The 17,703-nt window shown below is 44.0% G+C and overlaps 1 long non-coding RNA gene across 7 annotated transcripts; it reads left to right on the top strand.

Moving 5' to 3' along the window:
* Window positions 1-2,802: 2,802 nt before the first annotated feature.
* Window positions 2,803-11,773, top strand: LOC124693305. Of its 7 annotated transcripts, none has more exons than XR_006999964.1 (12): window positions 2,803-3,234; window positions 3,757-3,994; window positions 4,480-4,575; window positions 4,656-4,762; window positions 4,852-4,967; window positions 5,052-5,149; window positions 5,501-5,715; window positions 6,924-7,073; window positions 7,635-7,738; window positions 7,830-7,952; window positions 9,192-9,309; window positions 11,588-11,773. It is a non-coding gene; the product is annotated as an uncharacterized LOC124693305 (long non-coding RNA). The 7 variants fall into 7 exon arrangements; XR_006999963.1 differs by having other exon boundaries at window positions 6,829-7,073; XR_006999967.1 differs by lacking the exon at window positions 6,924-7,073 and having other exon boundaries at window positions 2,805-3,234; window positions 4,852-4,944.
* The last annotated feature ends 5,930 nt before the right edge of the window (window positions 11,774-17,703 follow it).

Genomic DNA, 17,703 nt, shown 5'->3' with positions numbered 1-17,703 from the left:
GCCCATTGGGGATGCCTATGTCACCAAGAAAACTGATCCATCGTCTCACTCGTGAAATCGTCTCATGTGCGTGTGTATAAGCGTGCATTACTTCTGGCATCACTTTTTTCTTTGTCGGCTCAAGTTTTCATCTAAAGCCTCAAAAAGATCTCAGTCTTAGGGATATGAGGGGGTGGCGTCGGTGGTGGCAATGGTGAAACGATGCTTCTGTTACTTAGGTGGCAGTTCGACAACCTGACCTCACGGGGATCCCTTCCTTCATGCCGCCGTTGGCGATGATGTTAATGTCGCAACCGGGAGAAACTTGGGCTTGCTTCCCCCGCTCCTTTTGTGTCCCGCTTTTCGAGCCTTTCTTCTCCCATTCCTTTCTGCCATTTTCTCCACCACTCTCTCTCGTTCTTACTCCCTAACATAAGATACTTCTCCCGCTCATTATATCCGCATTGTTATTCTCGTGCCACTACCTAAAGCTCTAGTCTAGCTCAACCATTTAGATCTAGGGTGAAGGTCCGGTGTTTATGGACAAGGACTATGGTGTAGCTAGGGGTTAGGGTTTATGGTCTCCTTCGAAAACCTTAGACCTAGAGTTACCTGGACATACACTGACACAACCGAAATAGAAGATTCACGCGAAATCACCATTTAGGAGGGAAAATATAGGAGTAGACGACACACAGAGCCTCCTATTGTGTGTGGTCTTAATATGTGTATATAAGGGTGTTGTGAAGAGGAAAATCCAGTATATAAACTCCAAAGTGGCATCTCTTTCGCAAATATTACTACCCCGGAGTAACATTTTGGAGTTTTAGTACAAAACTCCCACTTCAAGGTCACAGACTCAAATCATGTAAGAACTTGGACCTTACACTAACACAAACAAAGAGAACAATCACAATGAATCACCATTTCAGAAGGAAATCTAAAGGTAGAAGTCACGGGCCCACGGAATAGGGTTTCACCTAAAAATGGGAGAGGAATCGTCATAATCCCTACCGTTGTTGTATGAGATCAAATTATGGGTATATGTGGGTGTTGTGAAGAGGACAATCCAATATATAAACTCCAAAGTATATGTGGGTATATGTATGGGATCAAATTATGGGTATATGTGGGTGTTGTGGAGGAGAAAATTTCAGCGGACTTAAATTGCGAAACTCCCACTTTGCCTGATCTATGAAAATATAAATAACAATAAAGAAAGAAGAAGAAAGAAAAGAGCTTTATCAAGTGTCCGAGATTTCACACTAGAATCGAGACTTAAGATGACAAAAATGCCCAACCGTGCGTGATCTCCCCTCGTGCCCCAAGTGAAGTCCCCGTCGAAGCACACGAGACTTTGGTGTCACGAGGTAGTATTGTCTAGTGTGCGACACAATCTCGACTCTATAATTCCTCCTCCGCCATCGCTAGACTACGGTCGCTTCGATGTAGATGTCCGAGCCGACACCATATGATCATCTACCGTGTTATCTCGGGAGTCGTCACACCACTAAGGGATATATGTTTGACGAAATTTTCCGGAACCAATAAGCTTTTATTTTTTAAAAGTCATCTCCGACATAAAAAGTGCACCAGTATCGTGTCTAATATAGCGTGGCATGAGTGCATGCATTGCCATGATGCAAGATGTGAGAGTTTGCCGGTACGTAGGAGAGGTATCCTCAAATACTAATACATGTTAGATCGCATGTTCAAAATGTTTGTGTTGCATCGAGCGATATGCTTGATGAGCAACCCAAACCAACAAAAAAAATGTTTGTGTTGCTAGCTACTCTCTTCCATCATGTCAAAAAAAAAAAGAAAAAGCTACTCTTGCGTTAAGATTTAAATTCACCGAAGTCGTTCAGAATCACACGCGGAAGAAACCACACGCGGGAATGATGGGCGCAAAACGCGAGGCGAGAATTTTGCTACTGTACTCGTAATTAAGTCAACCCAACCCAACCCAACCCAACCCAAGCGACAGCACACCACTCGCCCATCGTTTCCCCTCCCACTCACCTTCCATCTCCGGCCCGGCAGATCACGACCGTCTCCGGTGGATCCTCTCGCCGCCGACCACATCCCCGGGGCCCTTCCTCCGCTCCGCCTCTCTCTTGACCACGCCGTGGAACTTCCGAATCGCTGCCCCCAACAGAAAGCCTAGCCGCACTGGACTCGGCTTGTCCCCTCCGGCGGCGCGACTGGCTTGCTCGCCGGAGCCGGCGTGCATCGGCTGGTCGGTGCGCGCGGCCCCGTCGAGCTCGCCGGCCGCCGTCGCCCGCGTGCTCGAGGAATCGCGGTGCTGCCTGCCTCCATGGCGGCGCGTCCGTTTCAGTGGCCGGCGGGAGGAGGGCCGGAGCTCCCGGCGGCGCAGGCAGGGAGGCGATGACGAGCTGCTGCTGCCTAAGTCGACCAGGTGCTCCTCCCCGAGCTGCTGGCGGCCGCAACCTCCACGACAACCTGCTACCGGTGAGGCCCTTTCCTCCTTCCTGTATTCCTGCAAATAAAAAAATGGACTTGCTTACCAAGAGTTGAGAAACATGGATAATACGTTGTGTGGCATGGAGTTCTAGGATTAGCGTTTGGTCGTCCTAATTTCCTGTATGGCATCCCCATTACTTGGGTTTGCCCACCAATCTGCACGAGGAACCTTAGATTGCTATTTGCACTTAGCTACAAGTGTGATATGCAAAGGTTCGTGATTTCCGATGTTGGTCTCCAGGTTGAAATGCTTTATGGTTGTATACGTGCTTTGCTATATATTTGTTGTCATATGCTTTGCCCCACTGTTTGTCAGCATTTGGCCTCCATTACAGGGCCTCTGTTAATCTGAACAGCAGTAGTTGCAGCAGATTAATTAGACAGCACTAGTTATGCTTGCTGTTATTTAGTTGAACCTAGATGCATGCATGAAAAAGAAAAGTAGCTACATTAGCATTTGTTTGTTCTAGCAGTATGTATTTCAAGGATACTGCCCATTGTCCTTTGTCTATAATGTAGTGTTGATGTTAAAACCAAATGTCTTGCCGTGAGCATTGTGAGCTTTATTTTACTTTGGTTCTAATATTTAGCTTAATGTTTTCTGAGCTTGCTAGACCATGTCAACACACGTGGACAAGCAAGGACGCAGCACGCCGGCGACTGGGCGTCAGACACCAAGATGAATTGCAAGGGACCCACTGAGGGAAAGTGGCGTTTTATCTGGTCTGGCGGCCATGCATTGCCGGGTCCGTTGGATCCATCGACGAGCAGGTGAGTGCAATCGACTTGCTGGTCCGGTTAGTCTGACCTAGTACATCAGCTGATTCAAGTTGACCTTGTAATGCTTGGTATGCATCTTCCAATTTTCAATTATAAAGTTTATTCAGGATTCAGCATTGATTTCTACCTTTGCAGTAGTTCAGTTTCTTGCGGCATTCCTAGTGCGAGTCGCTTTAGGAATAAAGAATATATTCATTTGGGGGATGCAAAGCATTGCGGCATGCATGTTGTGGCTTCAGTATGCACACTCAATACTTAACTATGCCTTATGTGCATAGTTAATTGAAAAAGACTAGGAAGATGACTAATTAAATATTGAACGTCATGCTAATTGGGAACATTTCTATCCCATGCTAATTGAATTTCTGTTGCGTGTTAAGACTAAATAAATATTGATCATGCTAGTCATGCACCGGTCTGGTGCTGCCATTTTTTGCCGTTGAAAGTTATTGCTCTGATTAGTCGCAATTCATTGCATTGGCTGTGTATTGACTGAATTTTGTTGCCATGCAGCCACGATCACTTCGTGAATGCCCTGTAGCACGTCTACTTCGAGCAGGAAGGAGGCCTTGACCTGGTTGTTGTGCTGCAGAGCAGCTCGTTCGGGTATGATGATTTTTTCTGCCTGGGTTCACCGCCGACGACATGTCGCTGGCACTGCCATTCTGCTCGGCCAGGACTTGAGCATGTGCGAGAAATTCATTGCTGCTACACTCTCCTTTGATGAAGTCATGTTTAATCTGGTGCTGTGGTAGGGATTTGTTCTGCTGCTATCTTATGGTTTTGTCTAAAGCGTGATTTTGCGGATACATGTAGTTTGTCTCCTTGCTTATTTACAGGACATGTAGGTTTGTGTTGAATTAATTAGGACATTGGTTCTAGTAGTATTTATGCTGACTTGTTCTTTTAAGTAGCCTGGAATAGTTGTTCATATTTGTGAGGCACGTATTGATGGGAGTAGATTTATCTATTGGTCAAGAACATGTGAATATTGATTGAAACCACTTGGTGGAAAACAATTTATTACCTACAATGCCTGGAATTATCTAGTGTAAGGAAACAAAGTACTACTCTTTTTAATCTGAGATTATCTGTTATAAATGTACATGTTTGAGCTCCATGTTGCCGAATCTTACTATTCTTAGTTTCGCTATTACTGTTTGTTTATGGTTCAGTGTCTTGTACATATTTTACTATCTTGTTTCCTGAGTTAATTTTCTTTTGTTTCTTTATTAGATTTATGCACATGTTGGTGGTGTAAACGATATTGCATTCGCCCATCCAAATAAGCAGCTATGTATAATTACCTGTGCAGATGATAAGACAATAAAGGTGAGTTCATGGTATTAATTCTGGGACTCTGTCATCTTTGTTTAGTTGAGAAATATGAACTCTCGATAAATGCATATTAGGTATGGGAGGCCACTAGTTGAGCAAGACAGTGTACCTTTTTGAAGGTCATGTAGCTCGTGAAGCTCATGTTTATTCAGTTGGTCCACATTATAAGGACAATATTCAGGTACACATGCACTTATTATCGCAGTTAGTTGTACACCATTGTATCCTTTCTCTAGAAAGCTAATGTTTGGTACTTCGCCTATTATGCAGTTCATCTTTTCAACTGATTTAGATGGAAAGATAGCGGTATGTGGAAGATTATGGAGATAGCTTATACTGATCAGTGCTGATCATTAAAACTGGGTGATAATCATGGGACAACTATAGTAATTACTTTTTCTCTTGCATTTTAGCTCGACAACTAAGGTGATACTTCAACTCAAATAAGATGTTATTTCTTCTTTGTACAGGTCAAAAGCAATATTAGGGGGCACTCTAAGAAAAACTTACCGGTCTCGCCTTTTCAAATGCGTTAAATGTGTTGGTATTCTCTGGAGCTCATGCCCAGGTTATTTACTGACCTACTTAGTCAGATCATGTCTATGAAACAACATCTTTTCCATCTTTACTCTTATAGATATGTGTTTGGAACTCTAATTTCACATATTAGTCTGCTTAAATTCACGTAATGATAAGTAATCTGTTAAATTGCACATTATTGTTTTTTATTTTTCGTTGCTTTCTTTTGTCACTTTTATTGGATGGAAAATCTGTCTAAGTTCTTCTCCTTGTGCACTAAATTTATTTTAGACATCTTGTTGGGCTTAGCAAACTCACTTCCGTAGATAACTTTGTTTGATGTAATATATGGTACACAAATACTCTGGTTTTCTGAATATTCAGAGTTCTGCATCTACAGGTTCTGACTGCTACGTCCACTGTCTGATATGGGCTGTGCAAGGAGCACACTGGCCCACCAGATCGCGTCATCAGTCGGAGCAGAAGTGGCATTGCAGCTTGCCAGCCCGTGGCGCCGCAGAAACACTTTTGCTGGCGTCGACGCTGGGCAGCGACCTCTAGCTTGGACCTAGCTGGCTACCCAAGCATGCTGCAGCTGCTCCCTGTCTTCATCGAGTATGGCACTACCTTACGCATCATGTTCTTATCAGTTTCTCATGTTCAGGGCAATGAGCATAATACTTTATATTTGCATTGTTGCACAGCAAGATTCTTTAACAAGGAACTTATTGAAATGATACTTTAGTGGTTTCATTATAGTACTCATTAACTTTCTTTTTTCCAAATGAAGTGTCGTATGCAGGAATGAGTTATGTTGGGTTCATCTATTAATTTGATCTTTGTCTTGGTTTTGAATGCCTCGGCCAAGGCGTCGCTTAGGCGACGCTTAAGCATCCGAGCGCTCGGAGATGGCAAGGTGTCGTGCTCACCTTAGGCTCTTGTGTAAGTCGTCCAGATTCGCCCTTTGAGGCGTCCATGTCGTCGCTTAGGAGGGAAAGGTGGCGCTCTGGCCGATTTTTGCGCCATTGAAAAGTCGAGTGGCAAGCGGGAACCATGGCGGGAACATAGAAATTGGGTGGGAAATTGGGGGCCAGAGAGAGGGAAAACAGAGGGGAGGGAGAGGGGAACATACCAGTCACAGAATCGAATCGATTGAGAGAAAGAGAGAGGAGCTCTCTCCTCTCATGCACCCAGGTCTTCTCCGCCACTATTTCGTCCTCCAAGCTTCTGGGCCTCCTCCCCTGGCGCAGCCCTCTCCCAGCAGGGCAACAAGGCACGGTCTCTTTCCTCTCCGCCCTCACCTTCTCTGCTTGAGGTGTGCTCGTGGTGTTGTACTGCTTGATGCTTGTGCCTCTGTACTAAGGCGTCACCAATCTTTTCACTTTAAGCGCCTAGGCGTTAAGCCACCCCTCCTCCCCCCACCACCATCTCCTTAAACCGCCTGGACGCCTTAAACCACCATATTTTCACTTGTGGGTCGTCCTGATATTTTTAATCTTTCAGATTTCCGAATATTCAGAGTTGATATATTGGTTCAAACTGCTATATCCATGTCTGCTGCAAGTTGTGCGTTCTCTGCCAGCAGCTAGGTCACGTCATTGATAGGAGCAGCAGGGGTGTTCCGGCTGAGGGATTCAAACTAACAATACTTGTCCACTAGTTCATTACAATACACTTGCAATGTTACTAGTGGTCAGCTTGTGTGGTTGATGATAGCATGACTTGTAGAGAAGTAGTATCTTGTGCAACACGTGGGAGAGAGTTTCATCGGGATGCGCTGCACAGTTCGCTGGCCTTTGGTGACTACATGACAGCTCTTGCAGGCACCAGCGACACCGGCACACCACACGCCTTCCTGCTCGGTCCTCCCTGCCGCGGATAGCCGAGATGCACGCAAGAACTGTAGCCCTGGCCTAACTGATAATACAAGGCTGTTGCTGCTGTATGTACTCATTGTTGTGATTCGGCCATTGGTACGGTCTTTTCTTGATTGCCTCGTAAATGATAAATTTCACATACTTCACTCGGTGTGGTGAAAAACATAGGGATGTGTTCTCTCTAGTTAACTTGTAAGGCTTGTTTTGTGGACCTAAACCTGATATCTATTTATTGTGGGCTAAACCTATAGCTTTGGCTATTGCTGTTTAAGAGGTTTTGTCTATAATGTGGCTGGTATTTGAGGCCTAGTTGGTTGTTCTAGTACATGACCAACGACCAGTCCTTGCAATAAGTGAGAAGGTGATTTTTTCCTGCCTTGCTATCAATATTTGTGGGTCTCGGTCGATCCATGAGATGCATGTGCTATGGTGATGCCGTGTTGGTTTGGGAAGGCTGCTAGCCTGAACATAACATTCATTGTTATTTGGCTCATTCACAGTTTCGACTGAATAATTCTTAGTGTGTGTTCAAGACCAAGTGCAATCGTTTGCTTTATCTTATTTTTGTGGTTACTTTTCTCCAGTTGTTGTATTTAAGACATTATGCTAGTTTGAACATTCCTCATGTTATAATTTGTTTATGATGGATGCTTGCAGGACTTGGTGAAAATGTACTCTGAGTACATATATTTCCCCATTTAAAGAGGTTGATGTTTAAGTGCCAGCTCACAAGGAGTAATCAAGTGAAGAAGAAGATACATGTAAGTTATAGAAAATATTATTCTTTTTTTTTTCAGGATCATACATGGATGTGTTCATTCGATCACTAATACACCATGCTTAATTTTGTAGCCACAGATACTACAGGAAGTAAAGACAGAAGATGGTGAAGATAAAAAACCCCAGAGCATGCGGGTATTTTATGAATACCTTCGCATGCTCTCATACTTCCATTTCGGCAAACTCTCAGATTAGGTAAATTCTTGGTTTCTTCTTCTTTCCCCCCTACTTGCTCTTTTCTACAATGGCAACCAAGCCATGGTTGTTATGTGCTCCAGACCTTGGGCCTATAACTTACTAGTTTGGTTTTGTGTTTGTGATACTAGCAAGTTTTATTCTAGGTCATCTTCCATGATATTTATGATTAGTGGTGTTTGCTCTAATTGCTAGATTGTATCATAATCTTGCATTCAAGCCATGTATTCTAGAAATTTTCACGGGCCTTTTCAAATCAATTGTGCTGAATATAATAACCCTTTCTATATGAATCAGTGTAAATTTCAAAATGATGTGATCTTTTAAATAATTAATTAGTGGTACTCCCTTCGGTTCATATTAATTGACTCAACTTTTTCTAGATACAAATGTATCTAGTCAACAAACACGTCTAGATACATCTATATCTAGACAGAGTTGAGTAAATTAATTTCGATCGGAGAGAGTGGCTTTTTCTTTAGAAAAGAGGCTTGTCCTGGCTTCATCTGCATTGGTTGATGCAATAATGCGCACAACCATATAGTGGAGACAAAGGACCCATAAAATATGTGAATCAAACCTGGGGGGAAACTTATGATTTGCTGTGTTTTTATCATGATTCAACGAATGTCATCAAAGTGAAATGCTTTGTTGGATGCCTGGACAATTGCATGTGCAATTGTTGTATATATGAATGTATGCCAACTCTGCCTGGATTTGCATCTATTTACACATGATGTGCTAGGATTAAATGTAACTAGTACTTAATCAATTTTTTGGAATCTTGATGCATTTACCATGTTGTGCCAGGCTGCTAGCTTAGTAGTTCAAATTTTAACCTCTGTGTTTTAGATTTTTTTTTTGAGGTAAGAGAGAGTTTCATTGCATCTTAATATCACAGTTTACAATGTCAGCCAAAAGAAGAAGATCAACTTCTGTTGCCCCATCCAGAAGTTATTGATAGCAGATACCTAGCTAATTTGGCAAGCTCGTGTGCTACCTGGTTGCTCCCTCTTATAATTGTACAAACTTCGAAATTACTAAATCTAGCTTGAAAGCTCTCGATCTCATCATCTGTATTTTATATTTTAGTTCTTACTGGAGTGAACCCTTTTTGTAGTTAGAATGCCTCTTGGTCTGGTATCTGGCTTGATATTTCTTATTACCAGCATGTAACCATGGTCTCTGCATGGCTTTGAGCATGTGCTTTTGGTACTAAGCTGTGAATTCTGTTGGCAGGACGAAGAAGTGGAGCTGTAGCTGGCCAGGAGGGAGCCATGTCCGCTGAATCTGACGTGACCCGACAATTATAGCATTCAGAAGGGGATCCATGTCCGCCGAACCAGCGTAACTGTAGGTACTGACCGATCAACAATTAGTACTTTGGTGTATTTTGCAACATACTTGGCGATTGTGCTAGTTGTACCAGTTCCATTCCATGTATATTTCGTCCTGCAGACGTTTGTGTTTGGTGTAGAGCATGGTTCCAGTTCCTTGCATCCCGTGCGAAGTTTCTCTGAAGTTTTTTTTCCTGTCCAAAATGTCCCTCACTTTCAACCTGGTTAATGATTAAAACTTGCTACTATGCCCTACCATTTTTTGTGCTTGCCAAATGTTTGAGTGGATGCCACAGAGGGGACTGGAGTCTCGCATCTTATCAATTGAGTATTAGTGACTACTGCTTTCATGCCATACATGTTTGTTTTAATTCTGAGTGATCTACTGTGCTAGTTAAGCAACAAGAGGATGTCAATTCAAAATAGTCTTGGGTTTTATGTTTGCGCTATCTCTTCTGATGAAGAAAATTGACCCATCATGATATAACTCCTATGTTCAGTAAATTCACTTGTGTGGGTATCTTTTCTATTAAACCCATCATGATATAACGCCTATATTTTCTTAGTTCAGTATGTTGTTGCAGATTCCGGCTGTTTATTTCTCTGGAGAGATCAGTTATGCTTAAAGCTTTAAATGCTTGCTTTGTGTGAAAAAATGAGCATATGAAAGTTAGTCTTCTGTTAGAGATTTTATTGTTAAGAAAGTATATTACATGTGTCATTTGGTATCTTGATTCTGCCAGCCTAAGGTTTTGTTTGTTTTGGGGCTGCACCTGTAGTGGTTTATTATTTTTAGTAGAGGTTAGATCTTTTTTCAGTGGAGGCTAAGGATGGTAAGGTATTAACGTACCACATCTTGTTATATGCTAGTGCACTATACACGTCGCATAACTGTGACCGCGCCCTCCTTCCATTCGCTGTACTTTTTAGTGTTTGTCACAGCAAAGTAGTTCATTGATATGTGAAGGAGCATCTGTTGGCTTTCCTTTGGGCTTTAGTCATACTCGTTGGTTCTCTGTTTTTAAGCTTGTATGGGCTCTTAATCCATGACACTGATAGTTCTCTTTATAGCTCACAGACCAGATAACTTTTAGTTATTACAGTAGGTTTCTAGCCAGTCATGAATAAGTAAATGAGTTTATATAAAATTTGGTTAATGATTTTTTTTTGCAATTTTGACAATCTGCCCAGATATTCATTTTCAAATTTCTAATCTGTGACACCATCAGGTCATGTTTGCATTGCTGTTTTGCAGTTCCAGTGATATCTTTTGTGTGAATGCTGATTTCAAGATGTGTGGCTAGTCTTTTCAGTTCTCTCGCTACCATTTGTGCCTACGCAGTTGCAATCATGCAGAGACAGAAATGATATGTATTTTGGTGTTTCTCCTTGCTATTTGAGCAAAATATTTAGTCTGTAGAAAATCTATCTTGGTATTCGATTTCGTGTTGTTTACGTCCTAGAAAGATTGGAGTGCTTTTGTTCTGTGTGTGTTGCATTTGTTCAGATTCAAGGCTGAGGTACTGACCTCAACCTTCGCAGATTACCCTGGTCTCGTGGTCGTTGGGTCCTCACGGCCGGCGTCGGCGAAGGGCAAAAGGCTTCAACCTTTCGGCGTTGCGGCATATGCTGGTGTCCAGGTTCGATGTGAGGCTTGTCCAGTTCCGGTCAAAGCTGTCCCGGTCAGCAATCAGGGCGATGGCTGATGCCTTGGTGGTGGCATTGTTGCTGGGCAGCGTCCATGTCTGCGGTAGATAGGACGGGTGTTCTGCAGTCCCTAATCGACCTATTGTAGCTCGTTTTCTTCTACGAGGCAATACGTGTTGCAGATCAGCATCAATCAGGATCTCATTTTTTTCAGCAGCACATGTTTCGGCTCCAGGGTATCCGGTGGCACACCGGGCATACCCTGCAAGTACTCATTTTGAAATGCTGATCTGTGACACCATCAAGTCTTGCAATTCTGGTGACATCTTTTCTGTGAATGCTGATTTCCAAGATGCGTGGCTAGTCTTTGGTTCACACGAATGATATGTATTTGGTTTTGTTTGTGCTTCCTAGTTGAGCAAAATATTTGGTCTCTAGAGAATCAATCTTGGTATTGAAGTTGTTCCTTTTGTTTAAGTCCCAGAAAGATTAGGGTGCTTTTCGTTCTGTATGTCAGTATGTGTTCCGTTGGTTCAGGTTTAAGGTTGACGTACTGACCTGTAGCTCATAAGTTGTGTTGCTATGAAATTGACATGTAGGCCTAGTATTTCTGGTAAGCCACTGTTTGATGGTTTTGTTTTTGATTTACAGGTAGTGAGGAGATCAAGACTTAAAGTAACTAGGTTCTTGTAATCTAGTAATATGCTGCTGTGGTGATTCTTGTAATAATCAATCGAATTGTAAATTGTGATACTGTAGATGGCAACTTGTAACTGTTGTTTCCTCTGTAATTTTGATCAGCATTTCCATCTCTATATGAAATGGTGAGTTGAATTCTGTATTCTTTGCTTTATGCACTCTCTGTTGTTATTATCAAATAAACAGTAAAGTTCATGCCAAGATTTTGCAAAACTCCTCTACATGATCAGCAAAGTACATTTACCTATTTGAATATACATGACTAGCATGCGTTTGCAGCTAGGTAGTTACAAGATGATTGGTTCAACTAGGAGGCTAGATTGTACGTGTATTGTCAGCCATGAACATAGCTACTGCCAGGATAAAAGGTAGACATGGCCAGTTGCCATCCATTAACGACGTTGGCCGATAAGCTCCTCATCATGCTCTTTATTACAAGGGGCTGCACCTTGTGCCAAGATGAAGTATCATCCTGCCTGATCCCTTTTTGTGGAGAAACGCAAAAGTACCATTGGCTTGGTGGAATAGCAACACATGCATATGGAAGCTGCCATCTTCCCCTTCTCTCCGGTAGGACATAAGTTACCATTAAGCCAGCCCCGTAGAGCTTGCTAGCTCAATCCCAATCTCGTACAGAGTTCTAGCTCCAAAAAATAAAGAGGATTTTTATTCCCAATCTCGTTCAAAATAAAGAAGTTTTCTATCCCCAATCTCGTCGAGAGTTGTAGCTCCAGAAAATGAAGGAGGTTTCCATCCCAATCTCGTCCATAGTTGTAGCTCCGGAAAATAAAGGAGGTTTCCGTCCCTAATCTCATCGAGAGTTAGCTCCAGATAATAAAGGAGGTTGCCATCGAAAATGGTGAACGGAACCTGGCAACGCGCGAGGATGAAAACCACCCAATCAGGCAGCACCACGTGGTTGATGACAGGCGTATTTTCAGCAGGTATAGGATGTGTATATGCTCGTATTCCTTAATCACCGACGCGCAACACTTAATTCGCATTAACTTCCCTGCCCCCTTCCTCCTTCCTTCCCCACCTTCTCCTCCTGGATCGCCATCCTCCTGCACCGCCGCATCCCCTCTTCCCCCTCGCCTCCCGCACGCCCTCGAGCTCACAAGCCCCGCGCGACCTCGTTCCCATCACCCCCACCCCCGTCACCTGCTCATGCCCCGAGCCCTCGAGCTCCAACGTTCGTTGATGCCCCACCAAATCTCTCCCAACCTAAATCCAAGAACGGCTGCTCCAACTCCGTTAGCCTGGGTGACTAGCGGAGGCATGTTGCGCCTGAACGCGCGGCCGGAGCTCTCCCGTCTGATTCCTCAACCAGAACCGGCTGGGTTAGGGGCGGCGAGGGAGTCCACAGATTTTGGCTACGGAACCGTCGCTGTGCGCCATCTCAAATCTGGGCAACCCCAGATCGACCCCTGCACCGCGACAGGGTCGCACCATCGCCGTCACCGAGATCCGGGCATGACGCCTCGGCTTCCGCACGCTGGCGACCTGACCTGCGCCCTCGAGCGCAGTTGGACAGGCACCAGCGCGACAGGCAAGGTCGACCATGATGAGCTCGTGGAACTCTCTTTGTTCCCTCTCCCGCTCGTGCTCTTCCCGTACGCGTTGCAGTTCTTCTAGTTCCGCCGCCGCATCGCACAGCGTGCTCAAGACGGATCTCCGCTTTGGCGTCCTCTTTGTGGGTGCCAGACTGCCAGCGGCGCGTCCGACGTTGGCTGCATCAGGGAGGTCGCCGAGCACGAGCGCCTCGCCGAAGACCGCTTCATCCTCATCTCCAAGGGCCAGGAGCAGTTCCGCGTCGTCCGCAGCAAGCCCTGCCTCGTTGCCACCATGGAGTAGCTCGAAGACCAGAATGCTGGGCGACCAGGTACATGGAGATTGTCTGCAACTTTGTGAGTTATTCAGTCTGATTCTCCTTTTTCAGTCAGGATATGTCCTGCATTCCCGCAGCAATCCCTTTTCTTTCTCAGGAGTCAGGATGTTTGCGTGTAATGTTCTCAGCAGCAGCTTAATGAACTCTGAAAAATCAATGGATCCTATTTGGTATGGACCGAATTTCGAAACGACTGGAATATATGTCATGTTTTTCCTGAACTGAGATGTTACTGAATGCATTATTGAATTATATTTTTGGTCGAATGGCTATCATACCCTTTATCAAATAAATGTGAAGTGTGTATTTCTCTCGGTTTGATATCAGAAGTCATTCTTGTAACATATCGATTGGGTTGACTTAAATTAGGTAACATGGATATGTTGGTTATGTCATATCTGGATTGAACAAAAAAAAATTCTCATATCAAAATATTTCGTATGCCATAATTTGTTGACATAATACCTCTATCCATAATCAAAACAATTGCTTTTGCTATGGCAATGTTTTAATAAATGTAATATTTATTTGCATCAGATGGGAGATCTATGTGTGTTTCCTTCTGGAATCTCTATTTTAACTTATTCTTTTATGTTGCATGCTTTGTGAGGAAGCAGCGCATATTCATTAATCTGCATATTAGCAACATTTTTTTAGTTCTTTCATTTTCGGTGCTCTCAGTTTGACTATTCATCAGTATTAGACGTTTTATTAAGTTTTGTTGAATGGCTCCGTCTCTTAAAATGATGTCAGTTCACAATCCCTTGTTTACATGTGTAATGTTCTAATTATGTTGCTGTTTTGCATGTAATCCCTTTCGGTAATCCAGCCTCATTTTTCTTTTTTGCTTAAAATCTAGCCTCATATTTCGATCTTCCTTTCGGTCAGCTGAGATCGGTTGTAAATAGGGTGCGCAATAGAGTTTCCTGGTACATCAACTGATGGATCTTTTAGTTCCTGGTACATCAAATGTTGCTAATCTCCGCCGCTGATGCTATGATTTCCGACGCTAATGCTCTGCTTGCCCGGCGCTGCTGACCTGCAGCTGTTGTCAAGAGGTTGGAGAAGATCTACAGTACACTCATATGCTTGTATCTAGCGGAGGCGCACCGGGGATCAGCTGAGGTCGCTCTTAATGGGGAGAGCAATAAAGTTGGCTGGTAGCCTAGTACAACACTCGACCCTTCTGTTCCACTTGTTGTCTCTGAACCATGGACTGAAGTTTCAATTAAAGCACGCGTGTATGAAGGGCGTCGCGGGTATTGACAAGGTATCAACTTGTCAATGCCTATGGATTATAGGCTAGGGTTTAGTTGGAAGTAGAGGGCAAGTAGATCTCGAAGGTTTCAGCCGAAAAGTACTCGACGATTATGAGAACTAGGGTTTGTAACAATGATTCGATTGCCTCTTCATCCCTCGACTCCCCCTTTATATAGGAGGTGGAGCCGAGGGTTTCGTTTTGTACAAGTTACAGAGTCCGGGACGGTTTCTAACTCATCCCGCCAGATTTACAAATAACACTTCCTATTACAATTCTAACTTTCCTTAATATATCTTGAACTCCCGAATCTTCTTATTCTTCAAGTATTGGGCCTTCAGTAAATCCCGGATACTATCTTCGGCAGGCCCATTTGGGATGCCTATGTCAGTAGCCCCCGAGATTTTGCTTGAATCGTAGAGTCAGGGAAAATCTCTACTGTCTATTTTTATTCGAGAGCTTTCACTTTTCTATATTTCTTCACACAAAATTCTATATTGTACAGGGATACTGGTAATTGGGGCTAGTTCATCTGACGGATCAGGTACTAGTTAACTGCTCTAGTGGCAATCCGCAAAAACCTACTTCAAGATCACGTCCCCGGACATGATCTCGGGATACTGGTGTAAACTTCGACAGGTGCCGCTTAAGGTCTTACCATTCTGTCGAGTCCCAGTCAAATTTATCGAGTACCTAACGCGTCCGTTAGGATTTTTCTTCGTATCTGTTGATACGGATAAAAGTAGCAGAGCGCAGTCTTCGGCGATGCCACGCCCAGCAGAACGGATCTGGGGTCTTACCTTCGCAAATTTGCGGCATTCAGAAATTGATCGCAACTTTGGCGTTCTGAGAATATATTGTCGAGTGCTTTTCCGGCTGTTGGAATGGCACATTTTATCGAGTCAAGTATGACTTATATTGCGCTCCCGATGGGAGTATATGTAGAGTTAATTAAAACTCGAAATATACTCTCTTGCTTTTCTATCTTTTTTCTTTTTTAACTTCATCGGGCACGCGAACAGCGTTCCCGATGGGAGTAGCCCCCGAGGCTACAGCCAAGAACTTGTGCTTGGTTGTAGGCTCAACATTCTAGTCCACCTTGTCGCTATATTGTCATTATTTCCCAATATGATCTTCTCTTCATCTCTCGGGTGCGCGAACAGCGCTCCCGATGGGAGTAGCCCCCGAGGCTACAGCCAAGAACTTGTGCTTGGTTGTAGGCTCCCGCAATTTCTATACTGCCATACTCAAAATTTTACTTTTTGTCGAAGTAGCCCCCGAGCATTTGGGCAAAAACTTGTATTTGATCAAAGGCTCCCGAAGTATTTGATAGCTTCTCCTGTCGCCAATCTTCTTTTATTTTTCTTTATCGAGATGCTTTACTTTATTTCTGTGAATAGTTGTGATTTTTCTGTATTGTGGGTCCATTGCTTCCACCACGTTGACACGTCGTGCAAGTGGGGGACACACGTCCTCCGCTTTTCCTGGCGCACGTACGGTAACGCCTATCTCAGTAAAAATACCTTTTTACCCTTTTATCTAGAAGATCTTTTTTCACCACACGATTTCTTCATCCAACGGTGCATTGCTTCGCCCGATTCTTATATAAACCTTTCTTCAACCTCCGTTCACTCCTTCGCTTGCGCCGCACATCTGTTCCTCTTCGCAAAAACTTCCCCTGCGCCCAACTCTCTCTGATCTTCCGCACTCACGAACATTGCTGTTTCCATTGCCGTTGATGCCACCGCGCACGCGACTCACTCGCCACAGCACTCCAGAATCCAAGATGGCCGCCGAAGATCTTGAGTGGGAGAGATCTAAAATCTCCAACCAGGACGTCAACACGCTAAAGAGGCTTGGCTTGATGAAGAAAGAAGACGCCATCCGCTTTCCCAGCGAAGAAAGCTACCCCAACCCTCCAATGGAGTATCGGGTTAGTTTTGTTGATCACCTCATCCGCGGCCTTTCAGCCCCAATTCACGATTTTCTCCGCGGCCTTCTGTTTGTTTACGGGATTCAACTGCACCAGTTGACCCCCAATTCCATCCTTCACATTTCCATTTTTATCACACTGTGCGAATGCTTCCTCGGAATCCCTCCTAATTGGGCTCTGTGGAAACGCATTTTCTGCCTCCGCCGCAATGGCTCCCACAACGCCACTTATAACATAGGCGGCGTTGTTATCTGTGTCCGAACTGACGTTGATTATTTCGACGTCAAGTTTCCTGATTCTGTTCAAGGATGGCGCAAAAGATGGCTCTATATTCACGAAGAAAGTGCCAACTCTGTGGAACACAACATAATTCCTTTCGACGGAAGTGCCAGAATTCAGCGCCGCCGTTCCTGGGACGCTGAAGCTTCCGAAGAAGAAAGAAAGGCGACAGAAGCTCTTATGTCTCGTATTCATCAGCTTCAAAATACTCGAGGCAAAGAACTATCCGGTGTTCAAATCACTGCCTACTTCCTTAGGATTAGAGTGCAGCCTCTTCAGGCTCGCAAAAATCCCCTTTGGACGTATTCTGGTGAAAACGACGCCAATAGAATCTCCAGTGATCTTTCTGCAAAGGACTTGGAGAAATTGATTCGAAGAGTTTCTCGCCTGGCCAAGAAGGATCCTATTCCCTCCTCTTGTCGCGTGGTGCCATACAGCTCCGCCAATCCTCTCCCCGAGGTATTTTGTCTTCTCGAGTTTCTGTCTTGTTCCGAACTTTCCTCGCATCTCATTGTATTGATATCTCCCTAATTTTCCTTTTGTCGCTATTTTCTTGCAGAACCATCCTACTATGGCTTCCCTTCCTCCTCTTCCTGAGGATGGAGAAGTCGAAGAAAGGGCCATTGTCACAGATGACAATCAGGAAGCTCCATCTTTTGTGAACGAACCCGTGGATTCTCGAAAATCTGCGGGTAATTCCGAAGATACTT

Source organism: Lolium rigidum, chromosome 2, assembly GCF_022539505.1.
Source record: "Lolium rigidum isolate FL_2022 chromosome 2, APGP_CSIRO_Lrig_0.1, whole genome shotgun sequence".
In the NCBI taxonomy this organism is placed as follows: Eukaryota; Viridiplantae; Streptophyta; class Magnoliopsida; order Poales; family Poaceae; genus Lolium; species Lolium rigidum.
Note: the sequence above shows the minus strand (reverse complement) of the source record. Positions and strands in the feature narration are given on the sequence as shown.